The following is a 23,800-nucleotide window of genomic DNA, read 5'->3' on the forward strand; positions in this document are numbered from 1 at the left end:
TTCTGGCAATATTTTAGAAATGGGAACTTTTTCCTCCTGGACTCACAACTACGTCCGAGCAGGACTCGGAAGGCCTAACGGTGCCGACGGACCGCTGTGTCATCCTCAGCCAACTGGCGTTATAGGATGCGGATATGGAGGGGAGTGGGTTCAGCACACCGTTCTCCTAGCCGTTGTGAGTTTTGCTGACATGAAGCTGCTACTACTCGGTCGAGTAGATCCTCAACTGGCATCACAAAACTGATTGCACACCAGAAGGTCAACAGCGCATGGCACCCAGGACGGTCACCTACACAAGTGCCAACCTCCGAAGATGATACTTTAACTTCGGTGATCTGACGGGTGTATCCATCATGGCACGGCCGTTAACCCCGCGCTATAATGAAATACATTAATTCACGGCCGTGATTCTTGGAGTAATATGAAATTGCGAAGGGACTGCGGTCACAACATAAATTGCTTAAAGACTAGTTAAAATTTAAGAATAAATTATTCTGCCAATATTTTTAAAAAACAATTGTTTTTAATCGATATACTTCTTCCTACCTTACTGTGAAGTACAACAATGCATATCGTTCCTTTTAGAAGGACACTGTTCTGGTGTTAACTATGATTATCTCTAAGTGGGGAACTTACTGCCCGCTCGTGTGCAGCCGTGTGTTTAGCTACAGCAGCCAGCGGGTAAGTTTAACTTGTGTGAGGCCATGCACCACTTCATCGCTCCGGTATCGGGTCAGTATAGCTTGTGGGACGTTCTACGGGCAAGAGGGTGCTAGAGTGAATTCGCCCTACCCCCGTCCCCCTCACCCGCGCCCAATCACCGTCCACTTGACCTCTGTCATGTTGAACGTATTTCGGACGCTATCGAATGACATGTGCCATTCTGAAAGACTTAATATTATGTATTTAATTCATCCACTTCTGTTTAAGGGATTTAATTAGGCTTGGCTCTATGCATTAAGCAAGAAATTGTGACTCCGCCCAGAAGCGAACCCTGGCTCCGCGCCTGTTCGACATTGCGACCACCAGTGTCGATACACACACTGTACTTACGAATCACCTACAGGTATAACCTCTCCGTTGCATTTAGTGTCCCGTCAGTTTGTTGTTCAGCGATCAGAACTCCTGCCATCACATATTCCTCTGCCTATACAATAGTTTACTTAATTAAACGCCTCACACAGTCCCACAAGAAAATGTCCACTGCAGCTAAATCCGGCGATCGTGGGGGTTATGAAGTTGAGTCACCCTCGCCTATCCATCTTAGCGCAAATCATTGGATGAGATTCTTCGAATGTCTAGTGAACAATGAGGCGAAGCTCCGTAGTGCTGAAATCACATTTCCTGTGGACGTTGAACGGCACCGTTTCCAAGATTGGAATGAAGAATTATGTTGCTACGTAACAGATCAACACTGAGCGTAAAAGCATTATGTGACATCAGGTAATCGTCTGATTCAGTATTCTTCATTTTATCTACGCTGTGTACATACCACAACAGGCAAATCTGAAATATTGCTTTTTCCCCTCATAAGAAATAGAGGAATTAAACACCTGAGCTGAAATAGTTGTAGGGCGGGAACAGAGCGTTTCTGGAAATGAGTTCCTATTCAAAATGTTGGTTATAGGAAACATGGAAAAATTCTGTATCACCTAATTATGGTTTTTATTGTTAAAGGAAGTGCACTACAACCGGACTCCCATTTTGTTTTTGATTTATATAGAACAAATACAGTAAAAAATTACGTTTTAAAAGCATGTGCTATTTACTTTATAATGTTGTGGACCATTCATATTTTTGGTTTAGCAAATATCATTAAGAGTTATTAGGAAAAAATTATTTTCAGAGACTTAAAGTTTGCCAGTTCGAAAAATAGTTGCCAAAATCGGTTCATTTCTAAAAATAAGTAAAATAGCACTAAACAAAATCGAAAAAAGGTATTAAATAAGAGAAAACATAATCTATTTTCTTCCAGAATGTCATAAAATTTCTGTGTTTCCTTTACTGAACCAAAGAGCCCTACTACACGTTGTTCCTGTTAGCTTTGTTTCTGACAGTTTGATTTTGTGGCATTTAAGAAAAGAATAACCCATGTTTTCCCAACAATTTCATATCTGAAAGGGTGTTCTTGTTATTTCTCTTTGTCAATTGTATGGCCATACTTCGTAAGTCTTTACGAGTAAGCCCAAAGAAAGAAGTTTCCATAGCAAGACAGTGCTAAATCACCTCTTCTTCAAGATCCTTACCCAAAATTGTAGGTCAATCCCCTTTTGTTTTTGCTGTTTCCTCTGGTATACCGTACTTCATGCAGGACAACATTGAAAGTTTTGTTTTTGAAGATCAACAGCTTTATCCATTTTAGAACGACTCCACTTTGATCAGCCACCCCCATTATCCCCTTCGAAACTGCAGTAGAACTCCAAGAGAATAAGAGTGCGTACTAATATAGGTAGACTTAAAAAATGAAAAGGTAAGGTGTCCGGTTCAAGCAATTGAATGGGGTACAATGTACGTGACTATGCTGTACATATTGTTAACCAAATACAATTTCAACCAGACATCTAAATGAAACCCTTTGATCACAAACATTAACCTTAAACTTTACTGTTCCAGAAGCAGATATGTCGAAAGGCTTACTCTGCCATTAGGTAGGAGAAACAGAGAAGAATGTAACACTATGTAAATCTTTCATCCGTTGGCAAAACATGTAATGGTGAACTGAAAAGTAACTAGGAAAGCGGGGAACTTGAACACCCCGTTACACTGTGATATAAACCTTAATTACTATTGACAATGGAGTCCACTGGAGCTCAGGAGAATACTGGACCAGGAAGCAGAGGGTCCGCTTTAGGGTGGGGGCTGGGAAAAGGGAATCCAGTTTAGGACACTTCCCTCTATATATATAGACAGTATTGTCACTTTTGTGGCAATTACGTATCCGAGAACAGTTTCCCAAATGGACACGGATTACCACAATAATACCAGTATCGCGCTTGCCATACAGGCCAAAGGTAGAATAAACGCTACGAAGTCACCTGTGGCATCAAAACCACGCAACTTAACAAAAAGCCAGTTTTACGCCGTATTTCCCTGTCGCATTGTTGCAGCAGAATTACGGTTACGTAACGCGACATTCCGGTCTTAATTTACGTCACTGTCAAATTTCTAAGCGGGGAGAGGGGCGAGGGGGCAGGAAACTGTCGTGAAATACCGGGCATTCCGTGACACGCACAAAAATTCTCTGCTCGATAACCTAGAAAAATGCTTCGTTGAACACAATGCAGCTTGAGAGAACACGAAGCAAAGTGCCAGTAAATACAACGAAATTAATGCAGCGTGTCGTGTAAATTACACCCGTGGAGTATTTTAAAGAGAAGTTTCCTTTGTGGCGTCTGGCGCACTTCTAGTAATGGACGTGTGGCTACCGGGCGCGACGCACTCAATCGCAGAAAACCGGTTCTGCGTTTATTCATTCTACGCTTTTCTCTCCTTCCCTTCCTGCAGGTCCACTGTACTCCCCCACTCCATCCCCCCCCCCCCCCTCATAAACACACACGTATGTACGTAAGCACACAAACACTTTACACATACATATAAACTCCGCAAGCCACTGTGCAATGCTTGGTGGAGGGTACACTCGCGCCAATATTATCGATATTCCTCCCTATTCCATTCGTGTCTTAAACGAGGGAAAGATGACTGTCTATACATGCCATTACGTCCACTAATCTATTTCTAATTCTCATGGACGTTACGCGGTGTGTACGATGGCGGCTGCATAATACTAGCACCTGTGTTCTCCACGTATTGCAAGTAGCTTCTCTAAATTTATGCTTTTCGATTTCGCGCGAAGTACGTCGTCTTTCTTCCAAGGTTGTCGCCTTTCTTGGATTTTACCCAATCTGTACACCCAGTCTGCAGCAAGGGAAACCAAAAGGAAATATCTCAAGGCAGCCAAAGTTCAAAGACAAGAAATAAAAACTTTCAGGTTTGCCGATGACATTGTAACACCGTCAGGAACAGATAAGGATTTGGAAGAGCACTTGAACAGAATGAATAGTGTCTGGAAAAGAACTGGAAAATTAAAGATGAAAAAAATGGCTCTGGCACTATGGGGCTTAACATCTGAGGTCATCAGTCCCCTAGAACTTAGAACTGCTTAAACCTAACTAACCTAAGGACAGCACACACATCCATGCCCGAGGCAGGATTCGAACCTGCGACCGTAGCGGTCGCGCGGTGCCAGTCTGAAGCGCCTAGAACCGCTCGGCCACACCTGCCGGCCAAGAAAAGATGAACATCAACAAAATTAAAACAAGGGTAACGGGATATAGTCGAATTACAGTGGGCGATACCGAAGGAATTAGATTATGAAATGAGACACTAAAAGTTGTAGACGAATTAGGTTATTTGGGCAGCAAAATAACAGACGATGGCCGACGTGCAGAAAATATAAAACGCAGACTGGTTATGGTACAAAAAGGGTCTTTGGAAAACTTGAATTTGTTAATATCTAATAATAGAAAGTCTTTTCTCAATGTATTTATCTTGAGTGTACCCTAGTACGGAAGTAAAATGTGGACGATGAGCAGTTCAGACAAGAAGAGAATAGAGGCTTTTCAAATTAGGTGATACAGAGAAATACTGAATATTAGTTGGGTAGATCGAGTAATTAATGAGGAATTGGTGAATCGAAAAATAAATTCATGGCACAACTGGACTAAACGAAGGGATCGGTTGATGAAAAACGTCTCAAGTTTCCTTATGAGGGGATGTGTTGGGGGTAAAAACTATAGAGGGGGAACAAAAATTGAATACAGTAAGAAGGTGCAATTGACTAGAGACTGCAGTATTTATTCGGAGTTGAAAGGCTTTCACAGGATAGAGTAGCGTGAAGAGCTGCATCAAATCAGTCTTCAGACTTGAGACGCCAACAACAACAACAACAACCTACAGCTTCGTGCTGGTATACTCTTCCACACATGTTCGAAGTTGGCATGCTTTCTGGTCATTCTGTAAAGGGGTAGCACTTCGGACGAACAGTATTGTTAATGAACATACGTCTAGAATAATAGAGAATTTCATGTTACATGTCTCAGTGGAAGTTGTTTCCCTGTACGCATAAGTGATGCATTTTAGCAGATTCTGTCTGCAGTGTTTCGTGCTACCCTTTGAGCAGGGGTCACTATTATGCTAAGTGAAATGTATTTGCGGTTGCGAATATGGACAACCATCAGCTGTATAATGGAATGACCACAATGAAAATTTGTGCCGGACCGGGCATCGAAGCCCGCATCTCGTGGTCGTGCGGTAGCGTTCTCGCTTCCCACGCCCGGGTTCCCGGGTTCGATTCCCGGCGGGGTCAGGGATTTTCTCTGCCTCGTGATGGCTGGGTGTTGTGTGCTGTCCTTAGGTTAGTTAGGTTTAAGTAGTTCTAAGTTCTAGGGGACTTATGACCATAGCAGTTGAGTCCCATAGTGCTCAGAGCCATTTGAGCCGGGCATCGAAACCGGATTTCGAAGGGACTTCAGGAAGAAAAGAACAACCTAAACGCTATCCAGTAGCAGACATTTAATTTATTTTATTTTCCATTTTTGTTTATTTATTGTTTCTGTTTTCTTATTTTTTGATGTTTTTTATTGTTTTTTATGGAAAGATCACGGAGATCTGCCCTCCAATTGAAAGAAAAAAAAAACATTCATTCGACTAGTTGTTGTTCCATCTAGGGTCCTCGCGTTGCCTTCTCATCGTAGCGTGTCTTCTCCTATCTTTTGTTGGGTAGCTGTTGTTCGTTCTAAATTCGTCTGCATTAGAACATGTCCCTCATCTCCCGCTATGGATGATGCAGCTACGCAGGGGACTGCGTAGTGCTGGTACAGCACTAGAACTAGTTCGAAAAATATTGTCTATTCTTGGGATTCCTAACCATCGCGCAATGCGTTCCTGCATATAGTTTCAGAAATAAAATACATTATTTGGGCAGTCACTGAACAAGTGATGGATAATAGGCCGCATAGCCTCGGATCCGTGTTAGGTTATCCGAATACACTACATGGCAAGCCCCAAACTTCCGTACGTCGTCAATCATGTGTCTACACCCTGCACTCGTACATTCATTCTGTATATTCCCCTACAGTATTCCCATACAGGGGAGACATTTTAATTAAATGTCGGTTGCCCGGTGTCGGCGCATAATTACAATATTGTAGTACCTGCGCTGTTCAGAAGTACGATACAATGTTCCTCTGTTCGAAGGAACATTGCATCGTACCTCTGACCAACACAGGTACTGCAATATCGTAATAACTCTAACAAGGAACCCCTTGAATAAGAGGTTGCAAAAAGCTATGATTTTCACGGCATTCGAGCCCACATATTGTCTACCATACAACCATAGTATTGGTTGTTAATGGCAATAGTGGGCGTGACTGGATGTATCCGATGATGAGCATAGCACGGGGCCATGGAGCATAATTGAACTGCTTAGTTGACGAGTAACTCACAACAGTGCTACAGTGCTAGTTAGTGTTGATACTAAGGAGAGTAACGACAACGATAAAAAAAGCAAACATTGCATTATGTCTACAGCAGCTGCCGAAGTCAGAAAGGAACCCAAGGAGTGTCGTAGACTGAGAAAGAACTGGCAGATGAAATATTAACGTTTCCGCAAGATGAGTCTGTGGAATGCGTGGTGTTCTATATGGTCGACTGTGTGGAAAATGTACATACGAAGTACAATGATTATAATACTTGCTTAACAAGTGAAAGTGATATTGAAACAGGTGTCTAACCATACAGTTCGTCATCCTTGTCGTACACGGAACTAAAAATCCCGGTTCCAGTGAAACACAGTAATGGACAATCGTTGGCTAGGGAGCGAGTACTAAACATAATTACATACATGTAAGATCATCCGCAGCATAGTAAAAAAACAATTACAAGCAGATTTCTAGTAAGTTCGCAGCACTATGACAGTGTAGTGCATAAGAAAAACTGCAGGTATTCGAGGGACGACAAAAACTGTGTTTGCGCGTTTCAGCGATGCTTGATACAGTTTACGGGATGTGGATGATAGTGACCTACTACGTTATGCACATCAAATTGTGCGTTACATATATTAGTGACTTCAAGGGAAGCAGTGGATAGTTGCATAACTTCAAACAGCGTACAGGACTGGAAGACGTAAGAGAACGAAATTTCAAACAAAGCGTCAAGTTGACGATGCACAGCAAACTGCGAAATCGGCCCAAGACATTGTAGATGAGATAAACTTATCCCATCGTTCAGTAAGGAATTTGTTTTCGACTCCGACCAATTGGGGTTTTAAGATTAAACGCATATGAAAGGAACCTTGGAAACTACAAGTACCAAGAGACTTATATCAAAATCAACTAACATCTATGCCTTAACGCATTGGTACACAATAATGCCTATCGCTAATCTGTATGGTGAACTGGATGGAAAGTTATTTACTGTTCTGTGCAAAGTTGGAGGTGCTTTGTCCCCTAAGATTCTTTCTCGTGTCCATGGTTTTGCAACGGCAGTAGGGAATATTTACGTAAAAGCAAGCAAGAGTGGGAAATTGGGAGTAAGAGAATTATAACTTTGGTATGAACACTGATTTTGGTCAGTAACTGGACAAAATAACTTGCTTTTACATGATACCTGGTCTACTTATAAAAATCATACAACCTTTAGAGCAAACTACACGTTCTGAAAAGTGTCTGACATTGCAGTTCATGCCGCCTGGAAGCACTGAACATATTATCTCACTATTTGTAGCCACGTGTTAAAGGATAGCCGGTTACACGACAAATTCCATGACAGACTGTTTCGGATTAGGAGGAGAAGGAGATTAGAGTTTAACGTCCCGTCAACAGCGAGGTCATTAGAGACGGAGCACAAGCTCGGAGTAGGGAACGATGGAGGAGAGCGGCCGTGCCCTTTCGAAGTAAACATCCTAGCATTTGCTTTAAGTGAATTAGAGAAATCACGGAAAACCTAATTCTAGATGGCCGGACGTGATTTTGAACCGTCGTTCTCCCGAATGCGAATACAGTTCGCTAATCACTGCCCTACCTGGCTCGGTGAGACTGTTTCGGTTGTATGCCATCACATTCCATCAGTTCTCCTCACCCTGTTACACCAGTATGGTTGTACAATACACGAATTTTAAGAGTGGATACCTAGCTGAACGTCCTGCACGGTTTGTAACTCAGAAGGAGTTCGTCTTCTGTTTTCATGGTGCAAACTTATGTGATCACTGTGGCGGGCCATTTTTCATTCGATGTTCATGGTGAAAGTTAATGGTTTGTTTTGAAGATTTCTTGAATGTCGACGATGTCAGTTTTGTGAAGTGTAATACATACATCCCATAGAAGTTTGATCTCTTGCACCTTGTCCTAACTGTTAACACAAAACTTTCAAATGAGCCTAACAAAAGACTGAACATGTCATCTCACATGCAAAGGGTTTCTTTTAAATGTTACAATCTGTTAAGAAATTCTGAACTCGCCTTTTTTTACCCCGATTGTTTTGCGCAAAATCTTTTGCTACGTTTTATCCCCCATTTGTGTCATGTGCCACGAAGCTACTGTTTCAGTCGATGTATGTGTGAGCACAATGGACAAAATATTAGCCACCTAAGTCCTACACGACGCCAATAATGTGAAAACTACACTGATTACGGCCTCAGGAAGAGAGCCGGTAAGTTTCTGTGGGTATGCCGTATCCATCTGAAGCCACTCATTGGCTGTTTGATCACGTAGAGCTACCAAACTGTGGGAATGTTCATTGCTCTACGTTTCACCAGCTGTTCCACATAAACCCAGAAATTTAGTATGGTATTAAGAATGGATCTTATTTTTTGGTGGGGGGGGGGGGAGGAGGGGGAGCGGGGAGAGGGACAGTCGAGGTGCGATACAGGTTCCGAGTGTTCGTCAAACGAGGAATGTCTGTGTGCAGCCCTGTGGACACAGCTGTGGTCATACTGAAAGACACTGAAAGACATGTTCGAATGTATGAAACAACCACATTTGGTCACCGACAATGTTGAAATAAATATCCTAACAGCATAATTTTATGTCGGATTTGAAACCAGTTGTAATTGAAAAGGTGTGACACTTGTCTCCAGTCCCTGCCACATACGGTCTCTTACTGTGATTTTTCTTACGCTCTTTTACATGTAGACACGTCGGACAGTCCGGACGTTTGTGTGATTTTCCTGCCTCCATTTTTTTTCATCGAAGCCCATGACATGAATGTTTTGCTGTATCTACTGCGAAGTGCATGTGTCCACACCAATATTGGAACAAATTCCTGGCATGATGTATTTAGGAGCTACTATAATTTTCATTTTTTTGTGTCCTTTGTCTCTTAAATCATTACTACCATGTATTGTCCTCCTGAAAGATTAACTGCATAGCATTGCCTGTGCTCACTCACATTCCTTCCATTACTTCAGTATTTTTCACATTCGTCGTTTGATTTTCATTTACAAACGTGCCCTGCTGCATCTGAAACATTCCTTCACAATAGTGCACGTGCTAAATGCCATTTATGTCTATATAAATGCTTTTCTGTCCAGTTTCATTTGGCTCTAGATTTATTGATTGTATGATTTTGGAAGCCAATACAATTTCTCTGTTGCCCATTATATGTACAGTGTGGTTACAATTAAACTTTCGCAGTGTAGACAGCAAACTAGTTACCGTATGCGTAGTGTTAGTGCCATGACTTGCCGTCAGGCGCAGGTACTGTAACGGCAACGTAGCATTGAGGTTGGCTTGATTTGGGGGAAGAGACCAAACAGCGAGGTCATCCGTCTCATTGGGTTAGGGAAGGGTGGGGAAGGAAGTCGCCCGTGCCCTGTTAAAGGAACCATCCCGGTATTTGCTTGAAGCGATTTAGGGAAATCACGGAAAACCTTAATCAGGATGGCTGGACGCGGGATTGAACCGTCGTCCTCCCGAATCAGAGTCCAGTGCGTAGCATTGAAACATAGGCATAAGTCTGAATTACAGCTGCAGACAGTCAACATGGGTCTGGACAAAGTGAGCAGGGCTTTGATCTCTAAGCTATTTTATCAAAGCGACAGCAATAGTGCTGCAGCTCCTCGTGAGTATCGACGCATTAAAAAACACGGAGAGATCCTCTATCTACACCGACGTTCAAGAACATGTTTCGGATTTTCGAATTCACAGGTGAATTGTGTATTGATCTTGCAGAGGCCGACGACCACCTCTGCCACAAATTGTTGAAGAAGTTACTGTTGTCGTGGCTGAGAATGCTGGATGCAATGTGCGAAATTCAAGCACAGCACGATCTATGTCCGACCGTTGAACCTTCAGGGTCGATCTCGGAAAAGTTCTGCGAACAGTTGGTATCTGAACAAACGTCGAGGCTGTCGTGAATGCAGTTGGTCATCATATTGAGCAACGTTTGTAGCCTATGAGATAAATGTGGTAAGCAATTAACAAGTATTACCCTCTCACGTAGAAATTAAAAAGCGTTTCTTCCAGGAGTTTATTCGTTATTTGTCTTCCGCATGGCCTTGCCTTATGGGTGATTTTTGGGCCTGCTATTATCCATCGCCAGAAAGCATGTCCCCAGGGGTTATCAGAAAACATACATTCCTGGATGGAGCCAGGAATGCACAGACCTCTATAACGAATACCTAGAGAATGCCGACCCTGACGTCGCTGACGAGCTTTTGCAATGTTTTGATTCAGCTCGCCAAGAAAAATGGCACACATTAATGAATGAAATGAGTTTCGAACATTCCAGTAGAAAGTCATGGCACTTACTGTCGAGACTGGGTGTGACTTCAATGAAAACAGTAAACAACAGTGATGATATAAGGTGGCCGAGCGGTTCTAGGCGCTTCATTCCGGAACCGCGCGCCTGCTACGGTCGCAGGTTCGAATCCTGCCTCGGGCATTGATGTGTGTGATGCCCTTAGGTTAGTTAGGTTTAAGTAGTTATAAGTCTAGGGGACTGATAACCTCAGATATTAAGTCCCATAGTGCTTAGAGCCATTTCTTGATGATATAAGTCCCAATGAAGTTGTCAATAGAATTTTGAAACTTACTCGTAGAACGCCAGAGACAGACAAAAAGAAAACCAGAGAAATCAGAGGAGAACTGAACAGTGTCAAAGGAAGAACACGTGAAACTGACACCTCAAAGAATTTTGAGACATATGAGATCTCCAATATCATTAAGGACACAAAAACCGGGAAAGCCGCAGGTATCGACGGCGTATATCCAGAATTTTTGAAGCATTGCGGGCCCAATGCTCTACGATGGATGACAGAATTCTACAACAACATATTACAAACTAAAAAGCTGACAGCCCTTTTTAAGAGAACCAAAACCATAGCAGTCCTAAAACCGGGAAAGACAGGAAAGCACCCTGAAGACTACAGACCCATAGCTCTCCTGAGCGACTGCTATAAATTGCCCGAGATGCTCTTTCTTAACACAATAAAACACGCTGTTGAGGAGAAGATACCAGTTGACCAGGCTGGCTTTCGACCTAAAAGGAGCTGCAGCGACCAGGTCCTAGCAGTAACCACACATATCGAAAGCGGCTTTGAAGAAAAGAAAAAATCCGCAGCTCTATTTATTGATCTATCGTCTGCGTATGACACAGTATGGAGACAAAGAATGCTGCTAAAATTCCTACGCATCATACCTTGTAAAAAACCTGACAACACTACTTGACAATATGCTGGCAAATAGGCACATCGAAGTTCACCTTAATGGCGAGAAAAGCCGCAACTACCAACTCAATGACGGCCTTCCCAAGGGATTAGTTTTTTCGCCTCTGCTGGCGTACCAAACACCCACTCTAAAATGTTTATTTACGCCAACGTCATATGTTCAATTAGCCGATCTGTCGACTTCGAGACATCAGAAATTACTCTTGAAAACGACCTGAAAAATATAGATGAATATTTCCAAGTATGACGACTCAAACACAACGCCATAAAGACGGAGAGAACCTACTGTCACCTAAACAACAAGCAGGCACACTATGCACTCACAATCGCTTTCAGAAACCAAATGTTGAGATACAACCCTCAACCAAAACACCTGGAAGTAACGCTTGACCACACTCTCACCTTCACAGTCCACCTGGAGAAGACAGTCTGCAAAATAAAAACTAGAAATAACATAATCCAAAACCTGACAGGAAATGACTGGGGAACGAATGATAACCCTCAGGACATCGGCCCTTGCTCTTCTGTATTCAGCAGCAGAATACTGCGGCTCTACTTGGTTAAACAACGCCCATACAAGAGCAGTAGATACTCGACTCAATCATACTATGAGGCTGATACCGGGAACCATCAAGTCAACACTAACCCAGTGGCTCCCTGTTCTGTCCAACATCCATCCTTCACACTTACGAAGACAGCTAGCACTGAAAAAAAGAGTGACAAAAATGCCTAGCAACCGTTAACTTCCTGTCCATCAAGACCTCATCTCCCAATCTTGACTAAGGTCTCATGGAAGGTGGGAGAGGGTTTAGTAAGAGACAATTTTAACATTGATGATGCTTGGCGCCGAGAGTGGTCTTCCTCCAACCCAGATTCAAATAATCTAATCAAAGATCCGAGCCAACGCCCTGTCGGATTTGAGCTACCAAGGAGATCCTGGACGTCACTTAACCGGTTCCCAACAGGGCATGGAATTGTCACTACTGGGGACATAAATGGGACGTGGTTGGTAGACCTGACTGCGAATGGGGACACATCAAACAGACACTACAGCACATCGCCACTGAATGCCCTTAAGGAAATTGCAAGGCGCCTTCCACGACCTTCATTTGCTTAGGGGAGAAGCTACCGCCTGGCTGAAAAGACTGGACATCCATCCTTGAGCATACAGTAATGCCAACATCATGGTCTCCTTATGGAATTGTACATCACTTATTATTTTATTCTATGTAACTTGTTATTATATACATTTGTCGTTATCAGTATATTATTTTATAATCAGTATGTACTGTACATATATCTTTTATCTCAAAATGTACCACATGTAATTTGATGCTGTATTACTGATGCAATCTGATGCTATATTTAAAGCCATACGAAATAAATAAATAAATAAATAAATAAAATGGTCTTACAAATGTTTACACAAAGTTTCATTGACCTAAGAACTCTCGATTTTCATGGGAGCCCTCTCAAGAAGCGAAAATTTGAGAAAACCCCCAAAGAAGGTTTCTGTATCTCCGAAATCGAATTCACTGCAAGTAGTCAGCGAACCGCTCAAGTGGGAGAATGATAAAGCTGTTATATAGATGTGTATCCCACAATCGCCAACGTTCTCTTATAAAACGATGGACTCGTGCTCTGGAAGAGTGAATTTCAAGTCCCTACCCTGTCATTCTCGTCTATATTTCCGTCGTTTGAATCACTTCCAGAAAATCTAAACATGATTGCTTCACGAAGGCTGTGACCGATATCGTCCATCTACCTTCTCCAACTGGACTCAACGTTGCTAGCTAATTTTCTTTCCCACATTTTGTGATTCGTATGTAAACAAGTATGAATATCCTACACTTTGGGTAAAACATGACGGACAGTTCAGGTGGTGGTGGTTAGTGTTTAACGTCCCGTCGACAACGAGGTCATTAGAGACGGAGCGCAAGCTCGGATTAGGGAAGGATTGGGAAGGAAATCGGCCGTGCCCTTTCAAAGGAACCATCCCGAGGACAGTTCAGTTTATGTTATGTGTGTCTTAAACTGCAGGATGACGTCAGTACACCGCAAGGAGTGGGCCAAAGAATAAAGAGGAATGCAGAGGACAGAGAAGCATAGAGGGCTATGAAATCTAACACTGCTTCAAGGCAGATAAATGATAATGAGTTACACTACGTGATCAAAAGTATCCGGACACCCCCAAAAACATACGACTTTCGTATTAGGTGCATTTGCTACTACTTACTGCCAGGTACACAATATCAGCGACCTCAGTAGTCATTAGACATCGTGAGAGAGCAGGATGGGGAACTCACGGATTTCGAACGTGATCGCGTGACTGGGTGTCACTTGTGCCATACGTCTGTAAGCGAGATTTCCACACAACTAAACATACTGACTTTCATTGATGAAAGGAGAAAATACAAAAATCCAACAAGTGAAGCAGGCAAACAGGAATACAAACGTCTCAAAACTGAGATCGACAGGAAGTGCAAAATGGCTAAGCAGGGATGGCTAGAGGACAAATGTAAGGATGTAGAGGCTTATCTCACGAGGGGTAAAATAGAAACTGCCTACAGGAAAATTAAAGAGACCTTCGGAGAAAAGAGAACCACTTGCATGAATATCAAGAGCTCAGATGGAAACCAAGTTCTAAGCAAAGAAGGGAAAGCAGAAAGGTGGAAGGAGTATACAGAGGGTCTATACAAGGGCGATGTTCTTGAGGAAAATATTATGGAAATGGTAGAGGAGGTAGATGAAGATGAAATGGGAGATACGATACTGCGTGAAGAGTTTGGCAGAGCACTGAAACATCTAAGTCGAAACAAGCCCCAGGGAGTAGACACTTAAAGTAGTAAAGGTGTTTAGCTATTTGCGGAGCAAAATAACTGATGATCGTCGAAGTAGAGACGATGGTGGTGTTTGTTGGGATGTTTAAGGGGGACTAAACAGCGAAGGTCATCAGTCCCCCATTCCAAAAACAGGCGAGACGAAAATTTGCGGAGCAGGTAAAACCCCAGGGGGAAGGAGACTCCCCCCCCAGGCACTAAAAGAACACAAATGCGGCAACGAACACTACAGACAAGAAGAGTACAGATGAACATCAGACAGAAAGAAACAGAAGAAAAGAAGATGGCCGGAGACTGGTTGACTGACCATGAGAACAAAAAAAAGGGAAAGAGTACACCATCCGACTACACACCAAAATCTGCAACCAATTGTGAGAGACTCGAGGACAAGAGACACAGAAAGGGAAAGGTGCAGGACCTCCCTAAATGGAACCATAAAAGGGACTACCACGAACAAAATTTAAAACGTCGTCAGCCATGGAGGCATCGTCGCATAAAACCAAAGGCAAAGTGCCCGGGAGATTAAAAGACTGCCAGAGCGTGAGCAGTCGGGGACACTCCAACAAAATGTGGGCGACCGTCAGCCGGGACCCACACCGACACAGGGGGGGGGGGGAGGGGGGGGGGATCCTCCTGACGCAAAAGATGGCCGTGCGTCAGGTAGGTATGGCCAATGCGGAGCCGACACAGGACGACAGAGTCCCTGCGAGAAGCCCGCAGGGAGGACCGCCACACATCGGTTGTCTCCTTAACAGCCCGCAGTTTATTCGGGGATGTCAGGCCACGCCACTCATCAGTCCACATCCCAAGCACCTTCGGCGCAGCACCAACTGCAGATCACGAGCCGGGAGGCCGATCTCCAAAGCTGGGGCGTCGATCGCCCCTTTGGCCAGCCTGTCGACACGTTCGTTCCCCGGGATGCCAACATGACCTGGCGTCCAAACAAATACCACCGAACCACCAGAGTGGGTAATGGTACAAACAGACTCCTGAATAAATGATACCAGAGAAGAGGTATAGCAGCGGTCGATAGCCTGGAGGCTGCTCAGGGAGTCACTGCAGATGACGATGGACGTACCTGAGCAGGAACGCAGATGCTCAAGAGCGCGCAATATGGCCACCAGCTCTGCAGTAAAAATACTGCAGCCAGCCGGCAAGGAGCGCTGTTTAACATGGGCAGCGTGAGCAAAAGCGTAGGCAGGACGACCATCAACCAGGGAACCATCAGTGTAGACAGTCTCACAGCCCGAAAATGAGGCGAGAAGCGCAAGAAAACGGCGACGGAGGGCCACAGGCGAAACCGAGTCCTTGGGTCCCCGTGCCAAGTCCAGACGGACGGACGGCCGGGGCATACACCAGGGAGGCGTAGGTGCACGGACCTGGAAGGGAGGCAGAAGAGGGAATGACCCCAGTTCCGACAGCAGGGACTGGACGCGGACAGCAATGGAAAGCCCAGACCTAGGTCGCCGTTCGGGCAGATGGAGGACCATGGCAGGGAAAAGCAGGCGATGATTGGGATGGCCCGGCGAGCAATGCACGTGGACAGCATAGTCGGCGAGCAGTCGATGGCGGCGAATCCGCAGTGGGGGAACCACGGCCTCCACCAGTAGACTATCCACGGGGCTCGTACGGAAAGCACCAGTTGCAAGCCGAACCCCACAGTGGTGTATGGGGTCCAACAACGTCAACACTGAGGGTGAAGCAGACTCATACGGCAAGCTCCCATAATCAAGCCTGGACTGCACAAGGGCTCTGTACAATCTCAACAGCGTGCAGCGATCTGCACCCCAAGACGTGTGGCTCAGGCATCGGAGGGCGTTGAGGTGCCGCCAGCACTTTTACTTCAGCTGAGTAATATGAGGAACCCATGTGAGCCGGGCATCAAAGACGAGTCCTAAGAAGCGGCTAGTGTCCACCACTTCAAGTAGGTGGCCATCGAGGTAAAGTTCAGGATGAGGGTGGACCGTCCGACGCCTGCAGAAGTGCATAACTCGAGTCTTGGATGCAGAGAACTGAAAACCATGAGTCAGAGCCCATGATGCTGGCTTGCGAACGGCTACTTGCAGCCTGCGTTCGGCGACTCCCGTAGTCGTGGAACTAAATGAGATGCAGAAGTCGTCGGCATACAAAGAAAGAGACACCGACGACCCCACGGCTGCAGCCAGACCATTAATGGCCACTAGAAATAAGGAGACGCTCAACGCCGAGCCCTGAGGGACCCATTTTCCTGTGTGTAAGAGGAACTAGAGGCGGCACCGACTTGCACCCGGAAAGAGCGCCGCAATAGAAAGGTTTGAAGAAAAACCGGGAGCTGACCACGAAGACCCTACACATGCCACGTAGCAAGGATGTGATGCCTCCATGTGGTGTCATACGCCTTCCGCAGATCAAAAAATACAGCAACGAGATGCTGACGTCGGGCAAAGGCCGTACGGATAGCAGATTCCAGCCGCACCAAATTGTCCGCAGCAGACCGGCCCCGACGGAAGCCACCCTGGGACGGAGCGAGGAGACCGCGCGACTCAAGGACCCAACACAAACGCCGCCCCATCATACGTTCGAGCAATTTGCACAAAACATTGGTGAGGGTAATGGGACGATAGCTATCCACCGCCAGTGGGTCCGCACCGGGCTTCAAGATGGGGACAATAACACCCTCTCGCCATTGCTACGGGAACACGCCCTCGCTCCAAATGCGGTTAAAGATGGTGAGGATGTGTCTCTGGCAGTCCCTGGAGAGATGCTTCAGCATCTGCGCGTGGATGCAGTCTGGTCCTGGTGCTGTATCAGGGCAATCGGCGAGGGCAGCGAGGAATTCCCTCTCCCTGAAAGGAGCATTGTATTTTTCAGAACGACGCGTGTGGAATGATAACGGCGTCTGCTCGGCTCGCTCCTTGAGAGAGAGAAAGGCGGGGGGGGGGGGGGGTAAGTTGCAGTCGCAGAGCTCGTAGCAAAGTGCGCGGCAAGGTGGTCAGCAATGGCGGCAGCGTCCGTGCAGACAGCGCCGTCCAGGGAGATCCCAGGGACACCCATAGGGGTCTGGTATCCATAAATCCGCCGGATCCGGGACCACACGAGCGAGGGGGAGACACGGGAGCCCAAGGATGAGACATACCTCTCCCAGCACTCCTGCTTACGCCGTGCAATAAGACGACGGGCCAAGGCACGGAGCCTCTTAAAGGCGATGAGGGTCTCCAGAGAAGGGTGCCGCCTATGACGCTGGAGAGCCTGCCTACGGTAGCGAATAGCCTCAGAAATCTCCGGCGACCACCAGGGTACAGCCTTCCTCCGAGGGAGTCCAGAAAAGCGGGGGACGGCAGCCTCGGCCGCAGAAATGATTGACGTGGTCAAGACACGGACCACCTCGTCAATGTCACCCTGTGGGGGAGACGCAATGGTGGCAGCGGAAGTAAAAGCCGGCCAGTCAGCCCGATTGAGAGCCCAGCGGGGCAGGCGCCCAGAAGAATGACAATGGGGCAGTGACAAATAGATGGGAAAATGGTCACTACCACATAGGTCAGGATGCACTCTCCAGTGGAGGGATGGGACAAGTCCGGGGCTGCAAAGAGAGAGATCAATGGCCGAGAACGAGCCATGGGCCACACTGAAATACGTGAAAGCACCGGTGTTCAAGAGGCTAAGGTCGTGCTGAGCCAACACATGCTCCACGGCACGACCGTGGTCATCGGAGACAGTCCCACCCCAAAGGGGGTTGTGGGCATTGAAATCGCCCAGAAGCAGCAATGGCGGCGGGAGTTGAGCCAGCAGCGCAGCCAAGACATGTCGGGGGAGCTCCACATCCGGAGGAATGTAAACAGAGCAAACAGTAATAGCCGGCGAGAGCTCAACCCTGACAGCGACTGCCTCTAAAGGCGTCAGAAGGGGTACTGGCGAGCTACATACAGAGTGGTGAACAAAGAGGCAAACACCTGACGCTCGTTGGCAGGCAGCGAAGTAGAGGATATAAAATGTAGACTGGCAATGGCAAGGAAAGCGTTTCTGAAGAAGAGAAATTTGTTAACATCGAGTATTGATTTAAGTGTCAGGAAGTCTTTTCTGAAAGTATTTGTATGGAGTGTAGCCATGTATCTAAGTGAAACATGGACGATAAATAGTTTGAACAAGAAGAGAATAGAAGCTTTCGAAATGTGGTGCTACAGAAGAATGCTGAAGATTAGATGAGTAGATCACATAACTAATAAGGAGGTATTGAATGGGATTGGTGAGAAGAGGAGTTTGTGGCACAACTTGACTAGAAGAAGGGATCGGTTGGTAGGACATGTTCTGAGGCATCAAGGGATCACCAATTTAGTACTGGAGGGCAGCGTGGAGGGTAAAAATCGTAGAAGGAGACCAAGAGATGAATACACCAAGCAGATTCAGAAGGATGTAGGTTGCAGTAGGTACTAGGAGATGAAGAAGCTTGCACAGGATAGAGTAGCATGGAGAGCTGCATCAAATCAGCCTCAGGGCTGAAGACCACAACAACAACAACAACAACAACAACAATAGTGAAGTGGAAACGTGAAGGGACACGCACAGCACAAAAGCGTACAGGTCGACCTCGTCTATTGAATGACTGAGACCGCCGACAGTTGAAGAGGTTCGTAATGTGTAATAGGCAGACATCTATCCAGACCATCACACAGTAATTCCAACCTGCATCAGGATCCACTGTAAGTACTATGCCAGTTAGGCGGGAGGTGAGAAAACTTGGATTTCATGGTCGAGCGGCTGCTCATAAGCCACACATCACGCCGGTAAATGTCAAACGACGCCTCTCTTGGTGTAAGGAGCGTAAACAATGGACGATTGAACAGTGGAAAAACGATGTGTGGAGTGACGATTCACGGTACACAATGCGACGATCCGATTGGCAGAGTGTGGATATGGCGAATGCCCGTTTAACGTTATCTGCCAGCGTTTGCAGCACCAACAGTAAAAATGTTATGGCGTGGTCGAGTTTTTCATGGAGGTGGCTTGCATCCCTTGTCGTTTTGCGTGATAATATCACAGCATAGGCCTGTACTGATGTTTTAAGCACCTTCTTGCTTGCCACTGTTGAAGAGCAGTTCGGGGATGTGGATTGCATCTTTCAACACGATCGCGCACCTGTTCATAATGCACGGTCTGTGGCGAAGTGGTTACACGACAATAACATACCTGCAATGGACTAGACTGCACAGAGTCCTGACAAGAAACCTATAGAACACCTTTGGGATGTTTTGGAGCGCCGACTTCGAGCCAGGCGTCACCGACCGACATCGGTACCTCTCCTCAGTGCAGCACTCCGTGAAGAATGGGCTGCCATTCCCCAAGAAACCTCCTAGCACCTGGTTGAACGTATGCCTGCGAGAGTGGAAGCTGTCATCAAGGCTGAGGGTGGGACAACACCATACTGAATTCCAGAATTACCGATGGAGGGCGCTTCGAACTCATAAGTCATTCTCAGCCAGATATCCGGATACTTTTGATCACATAGTGTATGAGAGTCAAAGGACATGAAAGGAAAGCTATAGGTGAGAAGGGGGAGAGATAAAGCTGTAGCGTATTTCCGATGTTATTCAGTCTGTACACTGAAGAAGCAGTAAAGGAAACTAAGGATAAATTTCGAAAGGGAATTAACGTTCAGGGGAAAAAAAATAAAACTTACAGATTTGCCAGTGATATAATCTTGTCAGAGACTGCAAATAGTTCGAAAGAACCGTTGAGCGGAATGGATAGTGTCTTGAGAAGAGATCATAAGATGAACATCAACAAAAGTAAATCAAGGATAATAGAGTGTAGTCGAATTAAATCAGGCAATACTGTGGGAACTGGAGTATGAATTATGTCTCCAAAGGTAGTAGATGAGTTTACCTATTAAGACAGTGAAATGATTATAGCCGAAGTAGAGAGGATATAAAATGAAGTGTGGCAATAACAAGAAAATCATTTCTGTAAAAGAAATCTGATTAACCTCTAATGTCAGTTTAAGTTTCAGGGGGTCTTTTTTGAGGGTAGTCTTATGAGTCTTATATGAACGTGAAACGTGGACAGTAAGAAGTTCAAACAAGAAGAGAATAGAAGCTTTTGAAACATGGCGCTACAGAAGATTGCTGAAGATTATACGGGTGAATCGAATAAAAAATAAGGAGGCACTGAAAAGAAATGGGGGGAAAATAAATTAATAGCATAACTTGACTAAAAGAAGGGATTGATTGATAAGACACATTTTTGAGGCATCAGGGAATCGTCATTTTGTTAATGAATGGAAGAGAGGGGACCGAAAATTGGAGAGGGAGACCATAGCTTGCATACAGTAAGCAGCTTCAAATAGGTTTAGGTTGCGAAAGGGGTTCGTTCAGGATAGATTAGCATGGAGAGCTACATCGAACCAGTCTTCGGACGGAAGACAGCAATAACAACAACAATAAAAATAATATCACTTAAATTGAAGTAACTTATAAATGATAGTCATTTCCAGTTATAAGCGAACTAATTTTCGGTCTTCTATTTTTTATTAAAAAGAAGGATACTCTGGCGTATCTACTCTTGCTCTGACATAACTAAATCCACTTTCTTTTCGATTACTGTAGCAACGGTATTGTTAGGGAAAACACTGCTGTGTGTGCCCTGTAGAGTATACTGGAACATTCATTGTGACAGCCCATTCGCTGTATTTCATCAAACGAACGCTTCCACCATTTTGTCATCGCTTCTTACGACAGTGCCGGATCTACCAGTTTGTAGCGCACCTACGTATTTCCTAAACTGAAACCAAATTTCCAAGTTGAGAGGGAATCCTAACTGTCATTAATAGTGCTCGTTCCCTTTCCTCTTTCAAGGATACTGATGAGGCAGCGATCCACTGCTTGTAAATACTTAAAGAACGTCATATTCAACTAAATAATCTGTTTATTGTGCAATTGTGCAAATAATTTTGTTGACTGCCAGTTTCGACCGTTCAGATAATCATCAGGTAGCCTACATTATAACCGGAAAGGAAACTTAGTGGCAGAGACTTGATTTTTGTTGAGTCAGCAGCTTGACTCTGTGAACACGACGTTTCTTAGATTAGCTGTGGATTTTTTATTTTTTCATGGTAATGTTTATCATTTGAACACTACTTAAAAATAGAAGCAGTGAGTTCCCTGCGAGCATGTATTTCCTTTATACTTTTAATGCTGAACAGAAAGACGCCGTTGCAGGGTTCGACTCAATATCGCTTGCATGTGTCTACTAATTAACTTCAATCTGAAAGTTGTGGCCTATTATCAGGGGTGTAGGTTAGATACCATAATCCTGTCGCTCATCTGTACTTAGCTTTCTTGTCGTTTACTGTTATTTCAGTTCCTCACGAAGTGTTGGACTGGCAGCAAATAAAACTGCTCTTCAGACTAAGTGTTATATATTTTACAAATCTGTCCAATATAAAAATCTAAGGCGATAATTTTGGTTTTAAAAACTATACGCAAGTGATAGTTTGACAAATTTTCAACACAATTTTGGGCCTAGGGATGACAGTCCATGCAGATGTGAAAAATTATTAAAGTTTTCCCGGGCTGGCTCCAGCGCCAGAGCTGAAGGCAAAGCAGGTTAGTACACAGTATCTAGATTCAAACTGTCCGCCCCCGATAGCCGAGTGGTCAGCGCGATAGATTGTCAATCCTAAGGGCCCGGGTCGGAGATTTTTCTCCGCTCAGGGACTGGGTGTTGTGTTGTCCTAATCCTCATCATTTCATCTCCATCGACGCGCAATTCGCCGAAGTGGCGTCAAATCGAAATAGTTGCACCCGGCGAACGGTCTACCCGACGGGAGGCCCTAGTCACACGACATTTTATTTACATTGGAATTCCAACAATAAGAAACAGCCGATATTGTATGTAGAATGGGAACACCACCGAGTCAACTGCCACACACCAACTGAGCTGGATGATCAAGGGGCCGATGCAGCAGAGTGACCTCACAGAGAACAGAACATAACGTCATTCTGTTGGCCACGCACAGTGAAGTAACAAAGTGTACGTCGTCCGCAAGAGTGGATTTACAGCACATACATACTGCAGATATAACCACACTGAAAGCCTCAACGGAAGAGTTGAGTTGTGACCCCACAGCGTGGTTCAGGAAACTAATACACATTCTATAATTCCTGCAAAATAAGAACGTCATTGTCATAGACTGACCGGTACAAAAACTCTGACTTCCAAAGCCCAGTTCACAGGTAAAAAGCCTTGAGATGGGACCTGTGATGTTCCATCCACGGTCCCTCCCAGCTAACTTTGATGTACGATGCAACAGCTAGACCAGCCTGAAGGAACCGACTGCTGTGGGCTACCGCCACCTCGTCTTCGCATTCGGTGATGAGAAGACTTGTGCCTCCACCCACCAGGCCCCCTGGAAGCCTAGATGGCGGTACCTGGTGAGCTGCCATACTACCATCGTCCTGGCTAGATGCAGTAGCTGCCGATCCCTGAGCTACATCTACAAGCAGACGCTGGCATCTCTGGCCATTCTCTCGCTGGGAGACCATGGTGTAACATCACGATTACAGCCACTTCATGTAGAGTTGTTGCGTGTCTATCCTAGGTCACTGTGTATGACGTCAACGAGTGTGCACTGGTCAGCCTCTAGTCACTGCCACCAGGATCACACAGGCAACGTCTGTAGTGCATCCTGTCAGCAACCTCCTGGCACGTAGCTCTTCTAGGCTGCACTAAAAGCTCTGTATCCTGTTCGCATTAATAAGCCTCCCTGCCTTGTATGAACCTGCCTGAATCCTGTAACGTGCTATATGTGTTATTTCCATTAACTGTGCATCATGATCAGATAGCCCATTAACAACTGCGTACACATTAATTGTTTCCGCCTGAGCAGTGTCTATGAAAATGTTATCGATAAGTGACCTACTATACAGCTGCACACGAGTTGGAAAATTTACAACAGATACTAGATTGAAACAACCAAACAAAGATTCTAGCTAATTTTTCCTATCCGCATCTTTTATGAAATCTACAGTAAAATCACCACAAACCACTAACGGCTTCTTTCTGTCTGACAGGTAGCTCAATAATGCCTCGAGATTTTTCACGAATAGCTGAAAGTTACCTTGAGGGGATCTGTAGATTGTTACAATTACTACAGAAGTATATTGCAGTAGCAACTCACAAGCACATGCTTTAAGGATCTGATCTACACGAAAACTATTTGTTTCAATATTTTTGACTTTGTGTCCAGTTTTTATATAAGTAGCAA

This window comes from Schistocerca nitens, chromosome 3 (assembly GCF_023898315.1).
Source record: "Schistocerca nitens isolate TAMUIC-IGC-003100 chromosome 3, iqSchNite1.1, whole genome shotgun sequence".
Classification (NCBI taxonomy): domain Eukaryota; kingdom Metazoa; phylum Arthropoda; class Insecta; order Orthoptera; family Acrididae; genus Schistocerca; species Schistocerca nitens.